Here is a 6,979-nt window from a genome sequence, read left to right on the forward strand (position 1 = left end):
CACTTACCTGTGTAGTCCTCAGTTTCTCTGTCTGTAAAATGTGTATAGCAAAAATGTCTCAAACAGCGGTTTTGAGTAGACAGTTAATTAACATGTATATGCAAAGTACTTGAAGAATACCTAGAATATAGTAAGCTTAGTAAAAAATCAGTCATAGTTACTCCTCAAATAAATAGGTATTAGTCCAGACATGGTGCAAGGCAGTTAGGGCTCTTTGCTAGGGAGCAAGTGGAGTTTCTCTGGTAAAGGATATCACTAGTTTTTATCATGATTCTCCTCTCTATTATCTTGTATGATTATATTTCAAGTATAGTTTAAAAATGGATCATCAGAGTCTTCTTTTCTTATAACCTCCACCCCTGGTATCTCGTCTCTTTGTCTCTTTTCTCTTGGAGTAGTCCACACCATGCCTCTGTGAGGGTACATGGGCTCAGGCAGCAATCTGGAAGCAAAGCAAACCTAGTAATGTGGAAAACCAAGGTGCACAGGAAAAATAACAATTATGTAGTCCTCGTCAAATGTTTTTCATCTTGAAAGTGCTTTGAAAACATTAACTAATTAATTAATCAAAAAGAATTTCTACCAATCAGTGAAAACGCTCTTTACAATGTATTAAGCCTCTTGAAAAGTATTATTTATTCAGTGGTGTCTCTCTTTAGTCTTAAGGGAATCATCAGTTTCCTTTTTCTGGAGATATTTCAGGAGATTTGGGGAAAATTGCTGCATACCCCTGTGACTGTGCAGCTGAGCCAGCACGAGCATGTAAGCACACACTCACACTCACCCCCATACACATAGACACAAAATATTCCCTTATAGAGATGCTCTTTGACATTAAATATGGTACAACATTACATAAGATTCTCTTATCTACTCTGTTTATCAGCTTTTAACTGACCTGCCAGCAAAGCCAAGACAAAAATTCCTGATGAGTGTCAAGGAGCAATGTCACCTGTTCCATCCATCTACTTTTCTGTCTCTTGTACTGGCCTGGGAGCACCTCAGGAGCTGAGAGTTTATTGCCGTATCCTTAGAGCCTAGCTACTCATAGGAATTGCCCAGCATTAGCTCTGTTCTCTAGCCTACAAAATGCAACTTTATCTCTTTCTGACATAGCAGGAGAGTAGTAATAATAACTTTGTGTTCTCAATAATAATATTGAGTATCCACCATTCATTTCTGTATACTCCTATACCAGATACTTTATTCAGGTGTCTTTGTGTAACTCATGGCGATGGATTAAAAAGTAATCCATATAGGGTTATCGCATTCAAGAAATTTGTTGTCCAGGAGGAAAGACAAGATCATGAGTAACTTTAATATAAGGGGGACATGATATTCACCTACAGTGAGTTACTTTTAGAAAACGAGAAGAGGATTTCTAGCTAGGGCACTCAGGGAAGACTTTTGAGAATAGATAATGACGCCTGAGTGGGATGTTTGAAGAGGAACTGCCTTGTGGAAATGGTGAAGGAGGCAGTGTTTTTCCAGATAAAGTGTAAACAAAGGAGGAAATCCATGGACAAAGGAAAGCATGGTTGTATGGGAATCATTAATTTTTGACTAAAGCCAAGGTTGGGGGAGAAGGTTAGGAGACACAATATAGGAAAGGAGAATTAGTTCTATGGGAGACACATGGCATAGTATAGCACTATATTGGATCAGCCCCACCAACTGGATCAAGTAATCCATCTCAGCACTCAGAACAATGCAGATCACTGGAATATGGTGTTCATCTTGAGACCTCCCTCCAGGCAGTCACTTTTTTTAATTGAAGTCTATTTGATTTGCAATATTGTGTTTGTTTCAGGTGTACAACAACATGATTCAGTTATACGTGTATATGTGTTTATCTATACATTTTCCCATTCTTTTCTACTATAATTTATTACAAGATATTGAATATAGCTCCCTGTGCCAACCAGTAAATCCTTATTGTTCATCTGTTTTACATATGGTATTGTCTGTCTGTTAATCCCACACTCCCAATTTATCCCGCCTCACCCTTCCCATTTGGTAACGGAAGTTTTTTTCTATGTCTGTCAGCCTGTTTCTGTTTTGTAAGTAAGTTCATTCATACTACATTTAGACTCCACATCTAAGATTCCATTATATGATATCATATAGTGTTTATCTTTCTCTGTCTGACTTGCTTCACTTAGTATCATGTCTAATCAGATGTCTTGAAACACATTTGTTCCAGAGGGGAAATTACAAGCCACTCCCGGGCCACACCATGGAGAACCTTAACTGATAGGTGGAGGAATGTAGGCTTTATTTCTGTGGCTTCCAGTAGTAATCAAGTATGGACTTGAATCAATAACATTAACATCATATACTGGTCTACAATAATGTAATCTGAAGATTCACAGAATTTCTGTTGAAATGTGGTATTTGAAGGCTTACGTGAAAATTAAACTTTTCAAACATTCTATGTAAATTTTAAATTTTATCTCCTCCTTCATTCTCTGGTTATCTATTTCTTGCTATTATTAAGTTTCTAACAAGAGCAGTTTACCTCTTGTCTTCTAATTCCCTATAGGCTTGTAAATTCAGACCTGTTGGAATATTACATAAAATTAAAATATGTAGGCTCTAAGCTATTGTTTGAGGGGTTTTCAGAATTTAAATTCAGATACTATTGCAACTATGCAAGGTCACAACATCATTCCTTTTATCTGACTGATTTCTAGAAAGATGAATGATTACTCTACAAGATACAATCTCTAGCATTAACTTATAGAACCAAGATGGTCATCTGTTATCCTTCTCTATACAAGGTGTAGCCTATGTAAAAATGCAAATATTGGTACATGGGTGAACTATCAATACTTGGCACCAAATTAATCTGGCTGGATAGAAACACATTCTGAGGATCCTTCCTGACATCTCTCGAAAGCAGAAATCTACTGAATTTTCACAACGATGTTTACAGACACTGGAAACAAATATGGAGAAGTGCAGTGATTTTAACAAGCTCAGGTTGTCTTTGCTTCTAAATTTCCCATCCTTAGGAAAGGAAGCCTTTTTCAGAATACCCTCTGTAAGGATTCTAGGAAACTGAAGAGATTGTCTGTTAAGAGTGACTGACCTGGGATGTGGCTGACAACCACATTGCAGTGCTGTTTAAAGGCAAGGGAAGAAGGACTTGTCAAACTCCCCAATGACAGTCATGTGACTGAGTCCTCCTACCAAGCTCCCTGGTGTGTGTGTGTGTGTGTGTGTGTGTGTGTGTGTGTGTGATCTATCCCTGGTATATGATATATATATATCAGATTTCTAATTTGACAGATAAACTAAATAACACCCCTTTAAGGGGCTATCTAAACTGTGTTTAGTTTCCTAGGAGGATAGAGATATTACTGCATTTGAAGTTTTGTGCACACCTAAAGCCTGTTAGCCTCCACCCTCCCCACCAGCCCTCCCCACATCTGGTTCCACACACAGTGGGGTGTCGTGAATTCAAGGTGGCAGAAGATAGAGCCCACCATACAGGTGATGGCATCAGACAGACCTGTGTTGCACCCCAGCTTGCCTTCTAGTTGTGTAACTTCACCTTAAAGAGTTTGCTCTTCCAGAGCCCTGGTGTCTTCATCTACAAAATGGTGATCACAGCTGCATTTGCCTCTGAAAGTTGTGTTGGGGAAGAACTCTGCCAGTCTCTTTGAAAGTTCTCAGCAGTAGAATTATTAGGACACTTCTCAAAAAACTTTAAAGTTCCTGTCCTAGGGGCCACTGCAGAACATTCCCTAACACTTCAAGTTTTCAACACAGCTTTTCTTGAAGACTGCCATCATGACTTTCTTAATGGGTTATCTTACCATGACTTCAAGATTCTGTTGCTTTCATAAGAAAAATCAGCTGCCTAACATATACACAGGAAGAGGTTATTGAGAATCCCACAGAGCTTTCGGCCATCTGAAACATTCTCCAGGGAATAAATGTATTCTTAGGGAGAAGAGAAGAGGGTTAATATTTAACATTTTCATAGCAACTCCTCACTTACTTTATTCATAACATTTCAGTGCAGGGCAAGTTAATAGCCAGACAGTTGCAGGAGAATTATATGCAGTCATGGACCACCATGTATTTATATTAACAGTTGGATGTATATGTCTATGGCTCTAATGTATGTAAATACATGGACACAATTTTTGGGTGCATTTTTTGTGCAGGGAGAGGACAGGGCAGGGAGGTGAATACTAGAGATAGGGTAGAAAATGCATGGGATGGAGATGTTTTTCTGTTTCTGAACGTCTCATTTTTATAGTATGAATTCTTATAGGTTAGGAAACTCTACAAAGAGCTCCACACCAACATCCCCTATTATAGTCCAAAATGGAAAGGTGTTTAACAAAAAGCTTCCTATTTGTAATCAAAGCTTCCCCTTGTCACTGAACAAACCCAGTAGTCTGTTAGGAGCCCAACTGTACAACATGCAGTTTTCACTTTCCTGCGATTTGGAGCCATTGCTGGTGCTGCAAATGAGCGGGGAGGTGGTGGAGGCATAAGTTCAAGGTGAGACCTGAAAAGGCAGAGGAACAGAGGCCTGAGCAAAAATGGAACCTGGAGGAGTGGTGATTGGTGGGCAGAGAGGTGTCACAGGTCTGCTTGGTTCTCTGCAGCATTTCCTCCAGGGACTTCCCAGCTCTTCTGTCCTCCCGCCCCAGCCAGGAACATCTGAAAATCTGGGTCCCTCTGTCTGCCACTCATGACACTGCACCACAAGTCTGTCGTGAGAGAGGCTGGAGTATAAACCCAGCTCAGCAAGATGACACTGGCTGTGACCTTGATCAAATGACTTTCGGTCTCTGAATCTCAGATTCCTTGTAAGATTTAATGGGAGAGAAAGGAACATGCAATGGCTCCTCTTGGTAGACACAGATACCTTCTCAGATACAATAGCCTGGTTAAGCTGCAAGCCCCAAAATGACCCTCTAGTCCCAGTCTTCCCTGAAACACTGAAGTCAGACAGACCTGGTGCAAATCCCAGCTCCTGAGCTACTAGTAGTAAGACCTTGGACAATTTGCTTGATAGTCTGTGTGTGTGTGAGTGAGAGAGAGAGAGGAGAGTGAGTGAGAGACAGAGAGTTTAAAGTTTGGTAGGTTGGGCTTCCCAGGTGACTCAGTGGTAAAGAATCTACCTACCTATGCAATAGATGGGTTCCATCCCTGGATTGGGAAGATACCCTGGAGTAGGAAATGGCTGCCCACTCCAGTATTCTTGCCTGAGAAACTCAATGGACAGAAGAGCCTGGAGGGTTTCAGTCCATGGGGTTGCGAAGAATCAAACATAACTTAGCAACTGAACAACAGCAGCAACAAGTTGTATAAAATGGAAAATAAAAATAGATATTTCAGTTTTCCTCTGGAGTTTATGGTTTCAGTTCAGTTCAGTTCAGTCGCTCAGTCGTGTCTGACTCTTTGCGACCCCATGAATTGCAGCATGCCAGGCCTCCCTGTTCATCACCAACTCCCAGAGTTCACTCAAACTCACATCCATCGAGTCGGTGATGCCATCCAGCCATCTCATCCTCTGTCACCCCTTCTCCTCCTGCCCCCAATCCCTGCCAGCATCAGAGTCTTTTCCAATAAGTCAGCTCTTCGCATGAGGTGGCCAAAGTACTGGAGTTTCAGCTTTAGCATCAGTCCTTCCAAAGAACACCCAGGACTGATCTCCTTTAGAATGGACTGGTTGGATCTCCTTGCAGTCCAAGGGACACTCAAGAGTCTTCTCCAACACCACAGTTCGAAAGCATCAATTCTTCAGTGCTCAGCTTTCTTCACAGTCCAACATTCACATCCATACATGACTACTGGAAAAGCCATAGCCTTGACTAGGTGGACCTTTGTTGGCAAAGTAATGTCTCTGCTTTTGAATATGCTGTCTAGGTTGGTCATAACTTTCCTTCCAAGGAGTAAGCGACTTTAAATTTCATGGCTGCAATCACCATCTGCAGTGATTTTGGAGCCCCCCAAAATAAAGTCTGACACTGTTTCCACTGTTTCCCCATCTAAAGAAAGGCAATGACAAAGAATGTTCAAACTATCACATACCACACAATTGCACTCATCTCTCACGCTAGTAAAGCCATGCTGAGAATTCTCCAAGCCAGGCTTCAGCACGAGATGAACTGTGAACTTCCAGATGTTCAAGCTGGTTTTAGAAAAGGCAGAGGAACCAGAGATCAAATTGCCAACATCCGCTGGATCATCAAAAAAGCAAGAGAGTTCCAGAAAAAACATGTTTCTGCTTTATTGACTATGCCAAAGACTTTGACTATGTGGATCACAATAAACTATGGAAAATTCTGAAAGAGATGGGAATACCAGACCACCTGACCTGTCTCTTGAGAAACCTATATGCAGGTCAGGAAGCAACAGTTAGAACTGGACATGGAACAACAGACTGGTTCCAAATAGGAAAAGGAGTACGTCAAGGCTGTATATCGTCACCCTGCTTATTTAACTTATATGCAGAGTACATCATGAGAAATACTGGGCTGGAAGAAGCACAAGCTAGAATCAAGATTGCCGGGAGAAATCTCAATAACCTCAGATATGCAGATGACACCACCCTTATGGCAGAAAGTGAAGAGGAACTAAAAAGCCTCTTGATGAAAGTGAAAGAGGAGAGTGAAAAAGTTGGCTTAAAGCTCAACATTCAGAAAACTAAGTTTACTGTTTAGCAGGGGTTGTTTTTTAGGGAGAGCCTTGGTTTCCTTGTCTATAAAATGAGAATCACAGCATTGAGCCAGAATTGTTGTTAAGCTTAAAAAAAAAGTTCTGAACAAGAAGCCTGACATATGGTGGGCGCTCAGTAGTGGATTACTCATGTCCTATTGCAAGTCTTTTCAGTTTCTACAATATTAAATTATCTCTGTATTCCCCATAATGCCACCTCTAGAAATCTGTCTACTATGTTTCCCATGAGCCACTTTTGCATAGTCTGATTGGTTACTGGGAAACATGAGCCACA

The sequence above is a fragment of the Ovis canadensis genome, chromosome 5 (genome assembly GCF_042477335.2).
Source record: "Ovis canadensis isolate MfBH-ARS-UI-01 breed Bighorn chromosome 5, ARS-UI_OviCan_v2, whole genome shotgun sequence".
Taxonomy (NCBI): Eukaryota; Metazoa; Chordata; class Mammalia; order Artiodactyla; family Bovidae; genus Ovis; species Ovis canadensis.